Genomic DNA, 23,304 nt, shown 5'->3' on the forward strand with positions numbered 1-23,304 from the left:
AGACAAGGGCTAAGTCCCAGAATCCCGATTTGAACACGTGGCGTTTAAGAGGCCCTTTCAGCTGAGCTCCCACTAATGAGGTTTGAGGTGTGATGGGAGGGGTGTCTGCACCAGGTGGGGAAACGGCTCCGAGGGACCATGAAGGCGAGGCCGTGGCGGAGTGAGCCTGACGTGTCACTGACGGGCCCTTGTCACCGCAACGTGTAGCTGACACGTTGCAGGAGAAGCTCGCTCTCAGCCCTGGGACGGCTTGAATCCTGCCGCTTTCTCGACATCACGCCTGGTTTTCCTCGGCTCCAATGTGACACATCACCCTTCTGGGCCTCAGTTTCTCCTGGCGGGGAAGAGACATGAACAGCCTTCTTTCCTGCCACCATGGCATCCGGTCCGATGGGGAAATGTGCTCACTGGGCCGAGTGCAGAGTGGCATATTTAGGACCAAATCATTCCCCCCGAAGAGTCGTTTTTCTTCACCCCCGGTGGCATGTTTCTCAGAAGCAGGGACCGGAGAGGTTCCTGCAGTGACTAACAAAATAGATTATAGAGACAGCCACTTATCTTATTTGTCATCTCGCCAAAGGAAGGCTGCTCTGGTGTTCTAAAAAACAAACTCATCATCTTTATCACGATAAGAAGATTCAGGAAACACAATGACAGAGGCTAACAGTGTAAATCCTTTGTCTTTTCCCTTCGCTCACTGATACTCCAGGTGAGTCGGGGAAAGATAGCCAAGGAGAAGCCCATCCTCGATCTTTGTGCACCGGGGATATTAGAAATGGGGGTGTCGAGATCCCCAACATACAGTCTCATCTCAAAGAGGAGCTACGCCATGTCTCAGACCCTATAACCGGTTCATGGCTGGGAACCGGCGAATCAATTTCAAATAGTCATTAACAAATCTCTCTTTATTTTCCGGTTTTGTACAGAAGCTGATACCTTTATTGGAGGTTTTTTTTTGGGTGGACTTGGTTTACTAAGATTGGTATGACACATTGCATTTATGCTGCTTGAACACTGGATCACCCACGATGTATATAAATGACTAAGACTATTTTTGTGAATAACCTTATTTCATAGGGGAAAAAAATTGAAAGGTTCCCTATTTCTACTCCACTGTGCCTTTCTTCCAGTATTTCTTTTTAAAAATATGTTCAAAAAATTAAAAGGACAGGCCAGGCATGGTGACTTACGCCTGTAATTCCAGCACTTTGGGAGGCCAAGGCGAGAGGATTGTCTGAGCTCAGGGGTTCGAGACCAGCCTGGGCAACTTGGTGAGACCTCGTCTCTACAATAAATTTTTTTTTTTTAATTAGCTGGGCGTGGTGGCACGCGCCTGCAGTTCCAACTACTTGGAAGGCTGAGGAGGAAGGATCGCCTGAGCCCAGCAGGCTGAGGCTACAGTGGCCATGAGCATGCCACTGTAGTCGTGGGCAACAGAGTGAGACCCCAACTCAAAAAAAAAAAATTAAAAGTACAGACACAGAGGAACCGGCCCACCCCTGGACCCTCCCCCCAGCACAGGTATTGATGTTTGACTACTGAGCATTGACCTGATGCAAGAGACTCATTCCTGCCTCCAAGGTGGCGGGGTGGAAGGGGACTTCTACAAGTCCCAGGACAAGCCCTGTTCAGACAGTGACATGCCACACGTCTCAAAGCCCCAGTGCTACAGCGGAGACCAGTTGCCAAGACTCATTGGTGATCCCGACAGCAGCAGACACCGTGGTAGGGTCTGCTGAGGTGGTCAAGACCCCCAAATGTACCCGTCCATCGCTTGTCCTTTGTTGCTGGGATTGAGGCTGAGGCAAGCATAGAGCCCTGTTGGCTTCTCTGGCGGAAACCTGGGGAGTGAGACGCAGAGGGTAAGCAATGAAGGCCTTCCTGAACTCACTCCCTGTCCTGCTCCCTCCCCAGTCATTTTTAGAGGAAACATTAAAAAAGCATTGCCGTCTAGGTAGCCTGTGGCGTCTACATCTCAGCCAGGTAGGGAGCTGAAACATTTCTCTGAATCCAGAGCCGGGCTAGTCCAGGAACCCACCACCACTGTGACTTCTATTGCTCTGCCCGTGTCCTCACGCAACTCAGGGAGTTGGATTACAAAATGATTTGTGATAATGGGAGTGAAGGAGAGGGTTATTTGACTTCAGGAAACAGCACCGCGAGTTGGGAATGATAAATGAAATGAAACAGCCACGGCCAATGCACAGTCGACGCAAGCGGTCCAACAGGTTGTCCCCGCTGTGCTGAGCCGTTTGCTCGTAACCAGACACACAGACGTTCGGCTCCATCAGCAGCAACCTCCCAGAAAACCGCAGCAAGCCCCGGAGTTGCAGATAAAATATAACCAGCTAACAGGCATGCTGTTAATTAGCCAGAGTGAAAGAGCGTTGGGGGGAGAAAAGACAGATTTCCACATGCACGATATGCAGGTCTTTCTTCTCTTGCCTCCCAAGTCCTACCATCCATTTGCCTTCAGAACAGCCAGAAATAAACACATGCGTCTTTTTTATGAATGCTAAAACGGAACTGGTGGTCACATTTGAAGGGTGAGGGTTCTCAGGCTTAAAACCAGAGGTGAGCTATTATTGCCCCTATTCCAAATGGAAAATAAAAGAGGGATTATTATTGAGAGAGTGTTTCTTCTGCAGAAAAAAAAAAACAAACCCGGGTTTTAAAGATTTTTTAAAAATACTTTATTTAAGTGAGTTGCCTCTTTTTTAAAAATTTCAGAACTACCTTGCAATCTGTTTCCAAACACTTAGGGACGGCCTGTGCACGCTTGGTCTCTGCTCTTGTCCATCATCCCACAGGCGAGTTTGCTGAATCCTTCTGGATCAGTCATGCGGTACACTGGGAGGGTGGTCTCATTCAAACTGCAGCTCTGGTCCTCAAAGTTTTTATACTTTTGCCCAAAAAGCTGGGACCAGACCAGGGCCACCGCCCAGAGTTCATCTCCATGATTAAAGCGGCCATCCTAGTCACACGATATATCAGAATGATTTAAAACATCCAAACGGTGCTAAATAATTAGCCGACGAAACACACGGAGTCCAACTATGTAACTGTGAGACTAAACGAGCCATTTATGGATTTGAGAAAGAGGAGACTAAAATGTTTTACAGTATAGTTTAAAAAAAAAAAATCATTGAATGAGCCCCTCCCGCTAAACATTTCCTCGTGTCAGAAACAGGGTGGATGACACAGGAGTCATAAATCCAATTGATGAGTATTAAAATCACTTCAGTCTGCCACCTTAGAAGGAATTCAATAAAGTCGGAAGGAGGCCTGCTGTATACACGAGTCTGGCTCCGTGTACCCACAGGCATTTACACTGCTCCTCTGAGGGAACACGTGTCCTTATAATGAGTACGTTTGAGTCTTTAATAACGGGTTACTTTTCAGTTGCTTGCTTTATGCAAAGTCAGCTTATCATAGATACAGTTATACAGATATTATCTGTGTAGATGCACTTTTTACGTGCGTGTATTAGACCTCAGCATCTGCTTTGTGCCATTCAACACATTCACAGCAGTGCTTTAATTTTAACAAAAACAAAAACATGGGGCTCTGAGGCCCCTTCTCTTTTTAAATGTCCGGCAGCGCTTGCCCTGGGTTACTGATAACATGTGACTCGGCAATTATTTCCTAAACGGCAAGCAAGGCGTGTTGTGCCACTAATAAAAATCGTGGCCTGGTTTTTAAAACCGGTGGCCCAAGAGGAAGGCCCCGAAGACACTCACTGGTCGTGCCTCCTTGTGCCCGGAATGACAACGTTTTGTGTTTGTTAATCGAAGGAAAAAGAGGAAAAATTTGCTCCAGTAATCTGTCAGCTTTGTAAACGGGAGCCTTCGATATAAAATCCAGCCAGATTTCAAGCCTCCGTCTCCCAGGTGAGTTGTGAGGATCAGCGTATGAGGAAAGGTGGGCTGGCCAGGGAAACATCGCCTCTGTGATGATTCTCGGAAGCCATGAGTGAGCTTTCCCTCTGCAGAGGGGAAAGCACAAGCCTCTCTCCCTGCCCGGGAGCCTCGCCAGGTGCGTTCATCAGAAACTTGCTTTTTTTTCCCCAGGAAGATGTGTGCAAACGCAGGCCGACAGATAGAAGAACCTGCCCGTTATCCTCTCCCAGACACAAATGGCTTTCCGACGCATCCCCGCTCAGTGGCTCCAATTCCACGGCCTCTCTGCTTTGCAAACACTTTCCCTTTGCTTGTCCCATTTAACTGTCTGAATTGTCTTTCCAGTTTGTCTTTTTTTTTTTTCTTTAATCAGCACAGAGGATTTTTTAAGGGGAATGGAATACCAAAACACAGCTCCATCGTCTCCTCCCCAAGTCCTTTCTCTGGCCTCTGGTGTCATAGACACCAGGTGACCCAGCCTGGGGCAGAAAATGGAGCCACAGGGTGCATTCAGTTGACACCTAGAAACAAACACCTTTCCAGCAGGTTTTCCGTAATCGCCAAGCAAAACTGGGGAGAAGGCATGTTTGATGCAAATTCCAAGCAGCTGCGACCCTGTATTTTCTTAAGGAAATAGCATTTCCTAAAGACGGCTAGCACTGGGATCTCGGCTGCATCACAATTTCCTTTCTTGTTTACTAAAAAGCCACGATTTTGGTTTGTGTGTCACACCTAAGCATATTGGCTGGCCCGGCGAGCCGTGTGCGATTCCCAGTTCTGCAGGGCGAGCACAGCTGAGCTCTCCCAGGACCTACCTGGGCCGCGCGCTGCGCACAAAGCCATTTCACGGTGCCAGCTAGTCGCACTCCAGTGCCACTTGGACTGGCAGAGACTGAGAACTTCGTGCAATCGCGGTGGAGTGGGTGAAAATGAATCAGATATGAAAATGTCTGAAGCAATAAATTAACACACAGCAGGGGGGGTGATAGCTTAATCCTGCCTAGTCCAAACTCTACCTGACACCCATGATTGTTACAGGAGGTGGGACTCGGTCCCCGTACCGGAGCGAAAATGAACATTCCCCAAAGAGTTCGAGCTTTGCAATAGGTACGTGATGTGATTCTGCGAAGGGACTCACACGGCTCTGGGAGTATTGGTGTGTTGAATTCCAGGTAACCTGCCAGAGACTTCTTTTCTCATCTCGGTTGTATTTAACACAAAAGGAAGGCCTTTCACATGTAGGAAAACTGGTAAAAACGTGGCTGCTTGATGAAGCTTACTCGTGTGTTTCTTAATACAAAAGAAATAATTCTGTAGCTCCGTCTTTTTCTCTCTAAAGGTGGGTATCAGCAGGTTTGACAATAGCAGGTGAGGAAACAAAAGATAAAATCGCCCGGTTTTCCTTGCCAGGTACCGGAGACTAACAAATATTTCCTTATTTTGCAAAGGCCTGAATTTGTGTTTATTCTTTGAAGCATAACGGGTCAAAGTCTGAATTATTTTCCTTGAACAAGCAGTTATGAGAGATAATTAGAAGGCACACGCCCCACTCTGAATCTGGAAATATTATTCACATTTAAATTGCTTCAAGCAACATTTCTCTTCTTGAAATTTTGCTTGGAATATTTCATGTTCTAGGTCTTCGGAGGTAAGATTCTAAAGTGCACTTTACTATTATTTTAATTCTATAAATTTCTTCTGGAGACACACATTATACAAACCCACTCCTTCAGCACTTTTAAGGGAAATTTGAAGAATAACATTCATTTATCCCCTTAAGGTTGAGAACAATACATTTTTCATAGACTCTCCATCTTTAGTGTTTGCTACAAATTTTCAGGCTAAACAAGGAATCTTATATTTTGGCTTTTATTTTTAGATGCATGATTAGTTCTTCAAATAAATATTGTACAGGTTTAACTATAAAATAAACCCTTCACATTTTTAATGGGAGAAAATGGTATTCTATCTTATACTTTACCTTTCTGTTTCTAAAAACTACATAAATATATTTATATTAAGTATGGTACTTCAGGGAATGTTGGTGGATTAAGTGGAATTACAAGATGCTAATAATTTATGTCATGTCTCATTTTAACCACCCCAGAAAATGAATATCTATGGTCTTTTTTTTCGTGGTTTTTTTTTTTCTCAGATAGTTTTCTTATTAGTAATTTGGAAAACGCTCACTGCTTTTGCCCAAACATTTTTAAATGCTCATTGTAGCAATTATAACTTAGCTGGTTTAAAGTCAGATAATTAAACACACAAAGATAGAACACTTTTTTTTTGGTATTTATCCTTTGGAGACTAGAATTTTAGCACAGCTAAAGCTATGCAAATTGGATACAGTTGTCTGTAGATTTCTTGCTGCATATTAAGCCTCTTATTCTCAATTCACCCCTGCTGGGAGGAACGGTAGCATTTCTTCAAGAATAAAACTGTATATTGAGACATGGCACCTAAAACAACTTCTGCTCCCAGGAAGGGTTAGCAACCACCAGAAAAAGGTGTTGATGGCAAGAAGGAGAACACATTTAATAAAACCATATAGCTCATCTATGGAGCCAGATTGGTCAGAGAGAGGCGATAGAACTTCCCTGCCATGAATACAAAGCATGAAACAGAACATATATCAACAAGAAAAAGATGTAAATACCGCCGGTTCTGACTGATAGAGCTTTTCAAGAGGGCTCCCTGCTTGAAAGTTTATATTTCACAGGCTATGATTTCTTTTTTCCCAATGATGGTTTGGAAGACTGCATGTTTACTGATGACCAATTTTTAAAAATATCTTGAATTAACAAAGGCTGCTGGGAGGCTGGGTCATTTCAAAAGGGGGAAGAGGCGGGGCCATCTGTGTCTCCAGCGCCACACAGAGACAGGGATTGACTCTTGCACTTGGGCCCATCCTGCCAGGTGCCAGGGACCTGGTATTCTGCTCAAGGAAGATTCAACCCTGTGTGTGTGTGTGTGTGTGTGTGTGTGTGTGTGTGTGTGTGTGTGTGCGTGTACTTGTCCCTCACATATTTTCCTTCTGCTGCCAGTCCCTGTCCTTGGTTCTCAGAGGCAATTTTGTCCCCCACAAAAAGCTATTTATCTCTGTTTTCATGTCCCCCATGCCTCCTCCTACTGTCATATGCCACCTCTTCTAAGGATACTTATAGAAAAAAATGAAGCGAGGTTTCCTTGTGGCTTGATCAAAGCTTTCTACACACACACAGACATGCACACACACCATCTTGACTGACTTCCTGTTTAAAGCAGACCACGCCACCTCAACTTGTGTAAGTCAGTATGGGAAACCTACAATGAGCGGCCCAAGTTTTGGGTGGACAGGGCTGCGTCCGATTTCTCCTCTCTTCAGACTTTCCGTAGCATCGCCCAGCCATCTGGAGGCTTTCCTCAGCCCCGACATCGCTCTCGAATCACGTCTCCCACTTACCCGAGCCTGGAGTATGATGGGTCTCCACTGACACCCCCACCCCTCGCTCCCCAGAACGATGGTACTCACCATGGTGCTCTGGGAGAAACTCAGATGTGTCATCCTGGAACCTCATTTCCAGTGACTGAAATGAGCTCCGTGCCACATGGGAGATATGTGGCTGTCGAATCTTTCGGAATACATTTCACAACATTGATTTTAAAGACCCTACCATTGTTTTTCTTTGGACTGTATGATTATCACCCTCATTTAAAGGCCCCAGAACTCACATTGTAAAAATCAACTGACTGTCTCTGACTTGGTGATTTTCCATGAAAAACAGGGAAGACTCCAATAGGTTGGGGAGAAAATGGGTGGATGTGGTGGGAACTAAAACGTGCCATTTCAATGGACTGTGAAAAGTTCTCCACTTATGTGGGTTTCGAGTCCCATTCTCCCCTTAACTTAGGCTCAAAATTCCCAGTGATGATGTTACACCCCAAACAAATGCGATTCCGTAACTCTTTTAGTAAGGTGTGTTGGCATGTTCTTAACATGTAGAGTCAAAATGCACTTTGTCACACCACATCCAAAAGGATCCATCACCTGGAGGTTTTTAAGAATAGTTTACAAAACCATCTTTTTACTTTTCGTGATTGATTTAGTTTAACCTCTCTCTCTTATAAAACCTCCTCTGGTCTCATCATTAGCAATGCGTATTGCAGATACACTTGGCCCCAGAGTGTCCCACACTGAAGATGACGACCCAGCTGGTTTGTTAGGGCCCCATGTTCCCACTCCATGTGTATGTGACTCACTTCAAAAACAATAGCTTCTCCAAACCGAAGGCATGAGACTTGCAGGAGGGGGCCTGCATCAGCCTGCAAAACAGTAAACAACATTCCCGGTTCATCTCCCTTCCAGAATATTCTGGGGACCTGAACCTGTCAAGAAGTGTGCTTGAATTTGTGTTCCTGAAATCAAATTCCATTCTTTCCAAGGATTTAGTCAGAAAAATACTGAGCGGAAGTGCAAAAGGAAAAACAAAACCAAAACAGTAATGGAGACAGAGCCTCAAAAATCCATTCGCGTCCAAGACGGTCAACTGTCTCCCCCATCTCTACAACCTTCCAGTTTTGTTTCCCTTAAAATTTTAACTGCTGTCTGCGTGCTCATTGCTGCGTACCAGAAGCACTGCCTTGGAGATGCAGATGGGCTCCATGTCTAAGGCCATGAAGTTGGTAAACGACATGCTCACGGGCTGCAGAGAACAGGGTGATTCTCCACAGGCTGCAAACATATTACAGTATTCCTTATATAGCGTCTGCTCTCCAAATTTCCTTTACACTTTGTTTACTATATATTCCAATAGTGTAATATTAAACAAAAACAGTGTGTCCTACGCCAGGATGATTGATTACCCCACCGTCACAAGGTCACCTCTTAGGGACAGGCTGGGTGCAGGAGGGGCTGTCTGACTCGTACAGTTAACACTATATCCGCATTGTATGAATGTCACCAGCAATCCAGTGATTTATTGCTTGGAAGGCTCTGTTCAATTTTTTCTGCCTGACCAAATTGCACATTTTCTAGAAAAAGAAGCAAAAATATTTCAGCCCACGGAATACCTCGACGCCTCATTTTCCCAACCAGGTTCCACGCGTATTTGCAGGGATCTTGGTGATCCCAGTCCTCTCTTCTCCTTCTCTTTCCCCCCCCCTCCTAGATATTTGGCAAAAATGATTATTACACTAATGAAAAGGTGCAGCAGGAGATTAAGGGCTTTTTAATCAGATTTTGGTAACATCTGTGGGCCATGAGTAAGGGCAGCTGTATGCTCTGTTTCTTAATTTTAGCTAGATTTACTTTGGATATAAAATTGCTAGCCTCGGGGAAAATGGAATGGAGACTGGGGAGAGGAGAGATACTCTTACAGAACACTACATAACCAAAACTGTTTCAAAACATGGTGAGATAAACCTCTTTTGCTCTAGAGGGTATTTTTTTCTCCTCTCCGAGAAAAGACACACAATGAAACTAAGGAAGAATTTGTATTTTTAAAAAATCCAGGTTGAACAAAAATATCTTTTGTACACAGGAGCGTATCATCTATGCTGGGATCGATGGAAGATTTTGCTCACAATTTATTCACACTTTTAAGGGGTTCTTTTTCTCTCTAAGCCACCACTTAACATAACCTGTATTAGCCTACAGTATCCAACTCACACTCTGTGCAAATATAGATGAAGCAGGGAGAATATATAGTCCAGTATAGCTGCCAATATATCTTTATATTAATTTTCTTTTTACTTTTGCCTGTTTATTTGTCCTTTCAGTGGAAGCAATTTAGGCTTCAAACACTTAGCAGAGTGATTTACATTACAAGTCTCTCAGGTCTGTATCATGACCATGTATTATTTATTTGGGACCCTCAACTATTAGAACTGTATATTCTGAACAAGTAAAATGAGCAGACAACAATGTAAACATTTTTGAAATCTTTCTCAAATTCAGTAGACCACTGACATGTGTCTGTACATGTGGTTCATCTGTGTGTGTTGGCTGTTAGCTTTGTTTAATCTTATGTAAAGGCAAAAGAAGTAAGTGTCAAAAGAGAGAAAATAAGAAAATGTAGAAGAAAGCAAGTTTTTCAGAGCTAAAGGAAAATTCTCGCCAGAAACACCTCCAATCCTAAATTGATTCCAGTTTCAGTATAATATAGGATCCCAGAGCACTATTGTCATTCATTGTTTCTTAATTGGCCAATACTTTTTCTTAAAATTCCAATGACTATTCAAGAGCAATTTTATAAAATATTCCTCAATCAACCAATACCTACTTAAATTAATATTTTGTCTATCGTCCTCCACAGATATTTCTCCTCTATAGGCAGGAGCAGCACCCAACAACTCATTACAATAACAACAATGCTGGGTAGGCAAAGCCCAAGGTCTACCACAACTTCAAGCTACCCAAAAGGCTTTGACAGAAATTCGGCAAAAAGTTTTGTGGGGAGCAACCTTGTATCAGCGTATTTGTGCAGAAGACAAGCTTTATTCTCTGGATAATGTTCAGAAAATATTTTACTGAATCTGCATTTTGTCAAAAGGTTCAGATATTTTTGTCCATAAGATTCCCTAAGGGACAAAACCAATCATTGCTGCCAAAATAGACAGACCAAACATATGCGTGGCCCATGCTTGTAAATGGGTGCTAGTTGCCTGAAACCTGTTTGGGATGTGACGAGGTGACAAAGGACTGACCTCTAGTTTTTCCCTAGAGGAGAATGGATCCACCCAAAAGACTTGGGAAAAATGGGAAAGACAGGAAAGAACAAAAACAGTGTTCAAATGAAGAAGACCTTCAACGGTTTAAAAAAATGTGAAAAAACATTAAAAAATGCTCAAAAGTGAAAATGGTGACAGTGTGCATGTTCTTAAGACCATTCACCCATCTCAGTGGTTAAAAAACTGCTTGTTATGATAACACAAGATTATTATGAAATGTGGTATTTGGAGTCCCCGTCACTCTATTCAAGATATTTCCTGTGAAATCATATTTCATACTGGGCTTTTCACTCAAGCAAAGGAAGCCGCTGCAACCCTTCCTCCCATGACCCTGGTCTAGTGATCAAGAATCATTCTCAAGGGATGATTCAAGGCCTGTCCATAATCCATCACTTTTGGGGACAAATTTTCCTTCCTTTGGGAGCTTTGGCACTCTGCCCTGATACTTTAGATTCACAGTGTACACAGAGACTTCCTTTAATTCATTCTCACTACTTTAAAAAAAACTTTTATTTTTGAGGTATTTTCACAAGTCCCATATTTTAGGGACGAGCATTTCAAAAAAAAAAAAAAAACATACAAACTGTCTGCTGTATATTACTATTCGAGACTTTTTGTTTTTTGACTAATAAGGCCCAATCAGAAAGAAATCTTTCCAGGAGGATTTATGAGTCCATCCCTAAACATTGCAAATCGATAGAAGGTGAGTATAAAAAGGAGTGTCTCTGTAACCAAGAAGAAAGAAGCTAGCTGTGACTTTTTTCCGCATTTGGTAGATATTGCTTTTGTTCTTTCACCTTTTGGTAAAAGAGAAAAGTCCCAGGCCTCATCCAGTGAAGCTCTCATCTGTTTTCCATTGATTTACCTCTAGTGGTGATTAAATGATGTGCCTCATTCTGTTTCTACCAGGGTGGAAATCCGTGACTTTCTAATTTGTTCCTCCTTCCCTCAGAGCTCACATCCCAATTAGTGGCACTTTGGTGGCAGCCAGGGTACAACACAGGGCAAAAGAGACACAGAGAAGCAGGCAACATCAGGGCAGGTTTGTACGCTGCGGTTCCGCAGTGCGCTCGAGATATGGTGTGTACCCAGGGTGACACAACCACACAGAGTGTATGTGGCAGGCTTTCCTGAGCATTTGTCTAGGGATTTACATGCACACATTTATTTTCTCTTTCCTTTTAAAAGCCCCAGGCCACATGTACTAACAATTCCGATTATGTTAAAGAAAAAGAAATCCTTCTCACCACACACACACACACACAAACACACACACACACACACAAATACAAAGCAAGACAGCCAACAACACCCTAAACATGCCACAAGAACAAGATTTCTCCTCACCAAGAAATACCCTCTGTCTGTTACCCAGAAACTGGAGGATTTTTCTCGGGACCACAGAGAAGACACTCCATCCAACAGGCAGCGTTTCTCAGCCTGCACACAATTTCAGACACTCCCAGGAGCTCTCTGCAGTCGTGAATAACTAGGTGGCATTGTCGGCTGTTTCTTTCATTCCCCTTCTCCTTTGAACACAGAAATAACAGTTTCTTCTTCTTCTTCTTCTTCTTTTTCTTTTTCAATATTTTTCAGAAGTTGTAGTCCCTACCCAAATGTATATGGGAGCACGGGATCATAGGTGGATACCGATTGGTCGTTGCTGGGACACCATTCCTAGAAGTCTCAGGCAGTGTGTCTAAGAATAATGTCAGTACATTGCAGACCCTACAGGTGCCTGTGGGCAAGATGGGTATTTTGGGATCTCGGATGGCATGGGTAATTCTGGGACTTCTCCTCACAGGAGGCAGGGAACTGCCATGGTAATGTTGATTTCCACCCTTTATGAAGACATGCCAGAGAAGCACTACTAATTAAACAAACATGAAATGAACAAGGCAACAGTAATAAACTCTGAGCTCATTTAAAATAATAAAAGAGATCCAAAAGAAACGAATCACAACACAGAAACATAAAACCGTGTTTAAATGATTTTGGAGTCTGTTCCAGAAGTCGGGTGCTAAGTAATCATTTAATTCCTCATTTCCATTGAATTCCTTAAGGTTTCTCATTGGGAAAGGGGGGGAAAAATCACAGTTTAAATCATTTAAGTGAAAACACATCTAAGGATGTTATGTGACAAAATTTCTGTAGTTCTTTCCCAACCGCATTTTGGAGGAATGTTTTCAAAAATTATTTGAGCACTCTATAAAAAGTTAACACTTTTTAATTACAAGGTTTATGCCACTTGGTGAAACTTTAATGTAATGAAACATTCAGCTGGACCTTGTGCTGGATGTAAAATAAAATTATTCATTGAAAATCATACCACAGGCCACCTACTGTTTTTTTTAACAAATGGTTGAACTATCACGGGGTTACAGAACTTAACATGTAAATTGCAGTAGAACTTATAATTTCTGATTCAAATCCCTAAAGACTGCCATTTAAGTCAAATATATGAGTGAAATTTTGCTTCTATGCCATCATAATACAATGAAGTGGCCAAAAAATCTGCACATACCTACAGTAATTATTAACCCAATAATAATGTATTTTTAGTTATTTAATCAAAGGTATAAAAATTATTACTGTCAAGTTCTTCTTGTAAAAATGAAGTTTTAAACACCAGCATTTAATTTCAAGGGTGACAATGCCAAATCGAGCCCATTAGGGGAATTTCTCACGAAACCAAGTTGTACAAGGGAGAGAGAAAGATTGCTGCTCATATTTCAGGTCATTACTAGGAAATAGCAGAAAAGGACTATTTTTCTCCAAAATGGTCTTGAACCATAATGTTAATTTTTAACATTAACTGAAATTGATCAATCTTCCATAAACTCAACTTGATCTACGGGCTAAGACAAAAACCAAGAGGCAAATCCCACGGAAACCACATCCTTCATAGGCAAACATCCAAAGGAGGCGTGTGGGGTTGTCCACGTCCTGTGTTCTATTTTGTGCTGCAGAGAAATCTGAAAGGTGACTTTATGTCACCTGGTAGCAGTAATAGAATTTTCCCCTTTTGTTCTCATCCGCTGGATGCTAAAAACCGATTGGCCATAGACGACTTTTCATTTCCACATCACCTCTGCCAGGGAGGTGGTGCTACCCACGAGCTCCTACTTCGGGTGCTCCTGGGACCCCTCTTTGCCCCCATGGACTACCTTCGGACAAAGGTCTTGCATTTCCATTGTGGATACCGAGATCTCCATCTGTCTCTTGACTCTCTGACTGCCTATAACCCAAGACATCAGGAAGTAACACTTTTGCAGCCACGGGGGGAGGGTAAAATAATTTATTTCGCTTCCCTCCGTCTCCCCTATTTCTGGGTGGTCAACAAGACCCCAGAAATTTTCCTCTGGCATTCTGGAGAAAAAGAAATGTGTTCCATAGCTACTGGAAGAGTAGCTATGTAGTATTTCAGTAGCATTTTATTAAAAATATAGGGTGATCTCCAAAGGAAAGAAATTTGTTCCATAGCTACTGGAAGAGTAGCTATGCAGTATTTCAGTAGTATTTTGTTGAAAATAAAGGGTGCTCTCCAAAGTTTTCATCCAGCAAATGACCCATCCTCCTTTCATATCCAGCTTATCCACTGATTCCTTAAAAGTGACAGTATGGAATTGCCTTTTGTTTTTTTGCCTGCGTTTTGAAAAATGTGTAGCTGAGCAAAGAAATGGGCAGAAGAGTAGAAAATACCAGAAAAGGACTCCAGCAAACTAGCAGTAGAACACCAGCACCTAAATATTCAAAAGCTACTCCATGGCACAGAATTAAAAGGATTAAATACACGGCGTTTGCAAAATTAATGACAGTTGCCAGTGCACACGGGCAAACATCCTTCCTTGAAGACCCAGAAGCTCCCAGAAGCCTGATCAGCCCTGTGCCTTTCCCCCTGCCAAACACAGCACCATGCTGGGGTCTGCTGCTTGCAAATCCTGGTATCGATATCACCGAGTTCACTTATCAGCATGCTCATATTTCACCCTGAGAACCAGCACTGCCGAAGAGCCGATGATGTATCCCCCGCATCACGCTTCTCTGCCTGCCTCCCTGGCCCCGTACGATTCCTCAGTGGTCCTTGAATCTTCCCTTGTCACTGTTCTTTCGTCATTATCTAAGGTGATCGGTCAGCTTCGTGCCACCACCTGTCTTTTCGATCCAGTGCCAACTGCACTACGGAAAACTGTCAGTCCTGTGCCCCTTCCATTTATACCAAGTCTCATTAACACTTCTCTTTCCTCTGGCTATATGCCACTACGACTTAAGGAGACTGTTGTTACCAAACACACACAAGAAAACTATGTTAAAATGCCGTTGTGGGTATGTCTGATTCAAACTCACACATACTGAGTACTTTTGAGTTAAGATAACTCAAAGCAGGCGTTAGAGCAACTTATTTGCCTAGTCCTTTCAGTTCAGACCAGAATTATGCCTGAAACCCTGGGCAGGACTCTCAGCGAATCACCACAGTCAATGAATTTTTAAAATATGCTCCCACGATGACCAATATTTATGAATTTTCTAATCTACCAGAGGGACATAGGTCTAGAACAGGAAGCTACTTTCAAATATAATAAATAGCAGCTGAGGACATAACATGTCTGTTGTTTGCAGAATAATGTATTTTTCCTCGAAAAGGCTGATAGATTCATAGAGATGTATCGAGATGCCTCTGTGTCGCCTGAAAACCCACTCTGTCTTCCTTCTGTTTCCAGGAGAACCCTACATTTTTGTTGCACATTGTTTTTAACCAGGTGCCCAAATACCTCTCAGAAAACCTGTCCAGAAGGGTAACCACATCTGATCACCCATGCAGAGAAGGGGGATCACTGTATCTGGCATTCCATCTACCACACGATGGATATCTCAGAGTCCCACATAATATTAGTGGAATCCAAGCGGTTTGAATTTCTGATTATGACAGGAGGGCACCATCCAGTTAAGTTTCTAAAGTAGTAGCAGTATTCTTGCCACAATCTTAGACTTCATAACACAGATTTCCATACTACTTGGGTTTGTTGTTTGCTACTTGTCCATGGAACAAGATTGTAGTTGTCTTGTTTTTCTTTCACACTGTCTTTGTGTCCTGTGTCTGTAAGGATAAGATGAATCAATCTAGCAGAGGGAGGACTAGGAAACACCTGTCATAGCCTTGGACTCATCTAGTATCAGGATAGACTGGGCCACATTCAGCTTCAATATGGCAAGCGGGGCATGAATGTGGTGAAAGCATTGACCAGTGGGACCAGTCACTCGTTGTGTGGATCCACACATCTTAGTTGAACTCCTGTACACCCAGCAGTTATAACTCGTTAACTCACAAACAAAGCAAGCTTAACTAGTGGCCTCACATCCTGAGGGTTTCCCTTGCACCTGTACATACAGAATCTACTGCCAACCACATTTTCCTTTATTTTCATTCTTTCTCTCTAGACTATCAGCCACTGATAGCCATATTATGGTTTCAGAGCCCAGCACACCCTTGGTTTAGATAGATGCACTCACAAAAATAATCCACTGATGGTACTATAGTTGGTGGATCAGGTATCTGCAATGGGCCAGAAGAGCCAGAGAGAACACAATAGAGAAAAGGAGACCGGGCCTATGGAGCTCATTGGGCAGAGTTTGGTGACACATCTAAGGGGACACCCATAAAAGAAGCCAGGTACCTACTGGTAGGGTGTCAGCGGGTCACTTTTAGATGTGGTCCATGTCAAGGGCATGGCATGGATACTGCCTAGTGGGTTCATGGTTCCCTAATAAATCAGAGCAAACCGTGTATTTATGTATGGAAATCCTTAAAACACTCGAAGGTTCCGAGGATCAAAAACCCTATGAAGGAAACTTTACATCTTTCTGGTGTATTTCTGAAATTTTCTAAGTTCTGAGGTTTTAAGGGGGCCCAGTTTGATGGAGGTTACTGTGGTTATGGTAATGAACGAGGTCCTGAGCACTGAGGAGAGGCAGCCATATGTGAGGGAAAAGGGAGTCCGCTTAGCAAGTCCAGCTTGGAATCTGCCCACCACTCCAGGACAGACTCCACCTTGTAAGGCCAGCCCTGCCAGCCACATTTAGGAAACACCGATTGTACAACTTGACGTGGCTCCTTCTTCAAGCTTAGAAAGCCTGAGACTCACAGTGATGGGGTCCACCTAGGTAGCCACCAGTTCAATGCCTTTGGACATTCTGGATGAATTTTCTTGCCTTATTTTTCTTGTTGTCTGTATCTACATTGCAAATAATTTCCTTTGGATAAGCCATCACTAACGCCAAGCAAATTAGAATATGTTGAGGAGAAATACTTTTTAAAATGTGATTGTTATGGACTGAATGTTTGTGTCTCCCCAAAATTCTTATGTTGAAGCCCAAACCCTCAATGTTATGGTATTTGGGATGAGGTCTTTGGGAAGTAATTAGGGTTAGATGAGGTGATGAGAGTAGGGCCCTCATGCCGGATCTTGGCCCTTATAAAAGAGACATGGCAGAGTTACCTTGCTCTCCTCTTTCCTTCTTTCTCCCTCCCTTCAAGCCCCTCTTCCCCACCCCCACCATGTGATGATACAATAAGAAGGCAGCCATCTGCAAGCCAGGAAGAGAGCCCTCACCAACCATGCTAACACCCTGAACTGGGACTTCTAACCTCTGGAACTGTGAGAAACTAAATCGCGGTTTAAGCCCTCCAGTATATGACATTTCATCATAGAAGCCCAGGTTGCCTCATGCAATGACTCTACAAAATGAAGCTAGTTTTTTTTTTTAATTCACAGAGCCCCAAAAGCAGGAAGATCCACTTTATTTTTTCCTTAAAATCAAGAAAAAGCAAATCTGATTTTACAAGAGTGAGAGAAAGAAAGAGAAGAAATGAAGAAGAAAGAATATAAAAGAAAAAAACAAACTCTGTGAGATCATTACATGGAGGCAGAGGCTGAATGCCAATCTTCAATTCGAACTGATTTTTAGAGCCAACTTATACACTCCTAAAATATTTCTGTGTAATTGAAACATTTTCATAAATGCCTGAATGAATGGCATGGCTATAATAAGCATCCTTTCTGGGCTCGATTACACCATCGTACCAAGCTAGAGTCCTAATTATCAGGTTTTCTTGGGAACAACTGGCTGAGCGCACTTGTACTAAAATATATTTAATTTGGTTTTATATAGCACCTTTTAGTACACACTGTGCCTTATTTCAAACTGCTTTAATGAGTAATGAATTAGATACTAGCAGAGCAGTGACTCCTCAAATGAACAGAGGAGATATTACAGGCTCAGCAATAGCTGAAATTGGAAAACCAGGGCCCGTGTGAAAGCTTAGCTCCTGTTCTCTGCAGGAAGGTCATGCTCCCATGCCTTCCCACACGACTGCACAGTACACACTTACAGCCGAGGGCAGGGGCGTCTGGAGGAACAGCTCGTAGATGTCAACATGCCCTGTGGTGGGGCAGGTGCTGGAGAAGTGGACCCACCTGCTGGCCATAAGTCCACTTGCAGCCTGGCAGGCAGCAGGCGGAAGCTCCAGAGGACAGAGCTGCCCACAGCTGTGCCCCAGTCAGCAAGCAACAGCAGGGGTCCAACAATCGGCCATTGTGTGTCCCCAGCAGAGAGCTGAGCATGGCATTAGGGAATTTGATTACAGGTGGCTTTAGAAAATCCAGGCAAGCGAGGACTGGCGCTCAGAGCCATCTTCCCAGGCTCAGATAGATAGTTCCTGAGAGTCCCTAGAAGGCTGAATTTACCTAAATTTAGGGTGATCATTTATCCCACTTTGCCAGGGTCTGAAGGGCTCCCAGGACACAGGATTTATCAGTGTTCCATTAGGAAAGTCTTGGGCAAAGGGACCTGCGGGTCACTCTACCTGTATTTAGAACAGCATTTCTCAAAGGTTGATGTTCAGATCATCTGCATCTGTTCATTAGAAATCTAGATGCCTATGCCTTTACCTGCTACCTACTGATTGAAAATGGAATGGGTAAGGAATGTAATAATTTGCATTTAACCGGTGCTTTGGTTCACTCATATATGCAAATAACTTCTGAGCACCATTTTTCTACAGGACCTAAAAGAAGTATCAAGCATCTCATCAACAAGGAGAAGATAATGCTGAATTTTCCCTGAGTAAAGACAGGTCCCCAGGCCAGACAGAGCTGAGCCCTCTCATTGGGGTTAAGTGGTCTCAAGCAGAGAGAGAAAGGAGGATTGAAGGGTTGAAGATATGGGCCCATCCTGATTGTCTACAGTGCCTAAGTAGGCCAAATATCAAGTTGGTCCTCCACAAGTCTGGAGAGGGAAAAGATATCCTAAGACAAAGTACTTGGGAACTGTTTAAAAATTTCCAGCATCACACAAAGCCCTCAGAAAGTGAGAGTGAGCTCTGCAAAGTAGGAAAGGTAGAGTTCAGTAAACCTGGGCATGTATCTGATGAAGCATTCTACCCAAATGCCCCCAAGGTTGAGAGACACCATTAGTGAATGACCCTTTGGAAAGAATGGAACCAACACTTACTGACTTCCTACCTGGGCCAGAATCTCTCGCCATTATTGCATTTAAGACTTGTTACCTTCACCCAGTTAAGTAGCTAATGCTGGGCCTCTTATTAACATAAGACAACAATTTAAAAAGCCATGCATATTCAAAGCCCAGCTTTTTCCTAGTGTACCCACCTAGCACACAAAAGCGGTCCCCTTTACATTCTGTAGTTCTAAGGATTATGCTTCCAGATATTCCTGGGACAGATACTTCCTTAAGAATTATCTCCATGGTTGTCCAATTTGCCAAAAGCTCTGGTGCTACAAAAGAGCTAAATTCCTCTTGTTCCTATCCTGCCCTAATGCCTCCAGCTTTTCATCTCAGCTCCACTCTTCCCAGCTGTGTGACCTTGAGAAAATTACACGATCTCTCTGTACTGTCCTTTCCTGTTTATTTACTGAGAATAGTAATAGTGACCTCTTCACAGAGCTTGTGAGGATAAAACAAATTAGATTTAAAATAAAGTAAAATAAAAACAGGGCCTACCACATACTAAATGTTCATCGACTGTAAGCTTTTAGTCTATCTCTATGATAAAATATACATGTTAAATGGTCACTGGGCTTACAATATTACAATTTGGACACAGATAGCCAGAAGCTCGAAAAAAGAAGAAGGCTCATCTATTTTGTTTTCTGCCCAAGGTTTGTTTCTAGCTGCAATGATCATGAAATTATGCTCAATGGCTTGAGGCACTTGCCACATGGAAAGACCTAGCAGAGAACACAACGAACAAAACTGGGTCTTCAGCCTGCAAAACTCTCACAAGTTGGAGCAATCGCCATGTTCAGTTGAATAATAAAAGCAACTGTATAGCAAAAGCCTGCTATGTGGCAAGTACCTTGGTCAATTACCTATTTAAGTGCTTACAACAGTCTCACAAATTAATTAATTTATTCACCTATCAAATATTTACCTATTACATGCCAGGTACTGTGCTAGATGCTGGGATTATGGGAATGAATCAAAAACACATGTCCTCTGCCCTTACTCAGTTTACAGTCTGCTCCTGATGTGGCACTACTCTAGATATTGGCATTAATATCTAGAGTATATATAAATACTCTGATAAATGTGGAATAACTCAACAGGCTCAAAGATATTCAATGACATCCAAGTGATGTGGCCAGTGTGGATGGCATCTGAATTCACACTCAGGTCAGCCCAATTTCAAAGCTTGTGGAATCCCCCCATAATATAGTGCTTATAATCTACCAGACTGACTAAAGGAAAAGTCAAATGACAGAAAACAATATGTAAAAGTATAGAGAAATTACTGCTGAAAGTCCAGAGAGGGGCATGACTAAATCTGAGTTCGACAGCCTGAACAAATTTTAGAGATAGTAAATTTTACTTTGGACTTTAAAATAACTCAGATTTCTACAGGCAAATAAGAAGGGCATTCTAAGCAGCTGGGATGTATTTGCAAAATAATGGAGTTCAGAAAAGGGGTACAGAGTCATGAAGTGGCAAGTGGTCCACTGGGCCTGTAGGGTTCCTGGAGGGAGAGAGGAGACAAAGTGAGAGCCTGGAGAGACAAAGCTGGAGAAAGAAGTCAGGGAAGCTTGGTAATGGCCCTAGACACCTTCAGAAAGAATGTAGATTTGGTCGTTGGGACAATGGGGAGTCTCTGAGCATGGACTGGTAAGAGAAACAAGTAGAATGAGGCAATGAACAATATCACCTCCTTCCCTTTCCTTTCTGGAATGAAATCTTGGGTGAAACTCTTGGCAAATTACCCCTCCTTGTTCCACCTACTCCCACAGGGGAAGATGCCCCTTGCACCATCTCAGAAGGTCTTGCCAGACTACCCAGCCCTTGCTGAAGGACATCCACTTAGGAATCTGTCTCTACTCTGACATCACATCAAACTCTACGCAGGAAAATATAAGTGAATCTTAGCTCCTTCTCAATGAGATGCACTCACCAACCCATCAAGTTGGATGTGCACAGCAGCACTCTGTCATCCAATGGGAGTAGTGTATCCATGATCCAGCCCAAGCAGACTCTGAAGGAACCAAGTAAGTTATGTGCAAAAGCAGCCCAAATGCCCATGCTTCCCATTCCTGCTATGCTGCCTTCTCTCCCAGCCTGCATCTATGACCTCAAGGGGAGTTCTCTAACAATCAGTTGACAGAGGAAGAGAAGACTCTGGCCTGTTAAAGATGATTCTGCACAATGTGGATGTGAAATGTGTCCCTGAAAAGGGACAACTGCAAGACGGCAGCCTTTCGCTAGGATATCCCTGAAGGACAGTGGTGAAGAGAAATCCTCCCAGAGGGTGTAACTTTGAGCAGTGTACCTGGTTGTTCACTTTTCTTGGAATATGGCCAGACACACAAGTATATACCTATTCATGGGCTGTGGCCAATGGTTGGGCTGAGTGGTCAAGGACTTAAAAGAAACATGATTGGAAAACTGGTGAGAAGAAAATTGAGGGAAGAGGTATGAGGCTAGAACTTTCTGAATAAGCAAAGAGCTCAGGATATTTGTGTCTCAAGTGAATGCTCACCAAAAGGTGGCCTCAGAGGAAGATTCTAATAATCATCAAGATAAGATGACTCACCCTATGAATACAAACCAGCCTCTTTCCCCAGCCACCCCTGTAAGTTGTCCAATGGGTTGAAAAACAAAGTGGCCATGGTGGCAGGAATGGAGGTTGTACATGGGCTCCGTAGCGTGGACTTCCACTCACCAAGACCGCCTGGCTACTATAGCGGTCGAGTGCCCAATCTGCCTGTAGCAGAGATCAAACCCTAGCCCCTGATATGGCATCATTCCCCAAGGCAATAAACAAGCTTCCTGGTGTCACACTGATTGCATTGGACTTCTTTCATCATGAAAAGAACAACATTTTGTTCTGTTTGGAACATCTGTATCTTACTCTAGATACAGATTTGCCTTCTTTTTGTGCAATGCTTTTGCCAAAACAACCATCCATAGACTTAAAGAATATCTTATCCACCATCATGGTATTCCACACAGCATAGCTTCTGATTAGAAACTCACTTTACAGCAAATGAAGTGTGGTAATGGACCCAGGTTCATGGAATTCACTGGTCTTACCCTGTTCCCCTCCACCCTAAGGTAGCTGTTTTGAAAGAATGGTATAATGGCCTTTTGAAGTCACAGTTGAAAGGCCAGCTGGGTGACAATACCTTGCAGGGGTGCAACAAAGGTCTCCAGGAAGGCGGTATGTGTTCTGAATTAGTACCCAATGTATGATGCTTTTTCTCCCATATTCAGAGTTTCCAGGTACAGGAAAAAGGGATGGAAATAGAAGTGACACCATTCACTATTATCCCTAGTGACCCACTAGGAGTTTTATTTTCTTCCTGTTCCCATGACCCTATGTGATGCAGGCCTAGTGGTCTTGGTTCTAAAAGGAGAAATACTTCCATCAACAGAAACAACAAAGATTTCACTGAACTGGACATTTAGACTGCCACCTGACACTTTGGGCTCCGCGTGCCTCTAAATCAATAAGCAAAGAAGGGATTTGCTACACTGGCTGGGGTGATTGATCCAGGCTACCAAGGAGAAATTGAACTGCTACTCCATAATGGAGATAAGGAACAGCATGTCTGGAATACTTGAGATCTTTTAAGGTGTTTCTTAGTATAACCATCAACTGTGACTAAGGTCAATGGAAAACTACAGTGGCCTAATCCATGTAGGACTACTAATAGCCTAGAATCTTCAGGAGTAAAGCTTTGGGTCACCCCATAAGGTGACCATATCCAGCTTAAGTGCTTACTGAGGGCCCAGGGAATGCAGAATGGGTGCTAGAAGAAGGCAATTATAAATACCAGCTGTGATCACATGACAAGTTACAGAAATGAGGACTGTAATTTATTTTGTTAAGAGCATGTTTGTGTGTGTGTCATTTTTTCTTCTCTTATCATCTCCTTATTCTGTAACATAAGGTATATTAACTTTATATTGTGGCATTTAAATACTATTAATACTTTATATTATAGTATGTCAATATTATGAATACTTTACATTGTGGTATTTAAATATCATTAATATCAGAAGAAGAATAAGCATCGCTCAAGAATTTACCTCCTCTTCTGGAGAAGAAGTTAGTGTATTTTCAGTTTTACCCAGGATACTTATGTCATGTTACATAGATTAAGACTTTATTATTGTCTTTATC

Source organism: Carlito syrichta, unplaced genomic scaffold, assembly GCF_000164805.1.
Source record: "Carlito syrichta isolate Samal-C Ts95f unplaced genomic scaffold, Tarsius_syrichta-2.0.1 Scaffold308151, whole genome shotgun sequence".
In the NCBI taxonomy this organism is placed as follows: domain Eukaryota; kingdom Metazoa; phylum Chordata; class Mammalia; order Primates; family Tarsiidae; genus Carlito; species Carlito syrichta.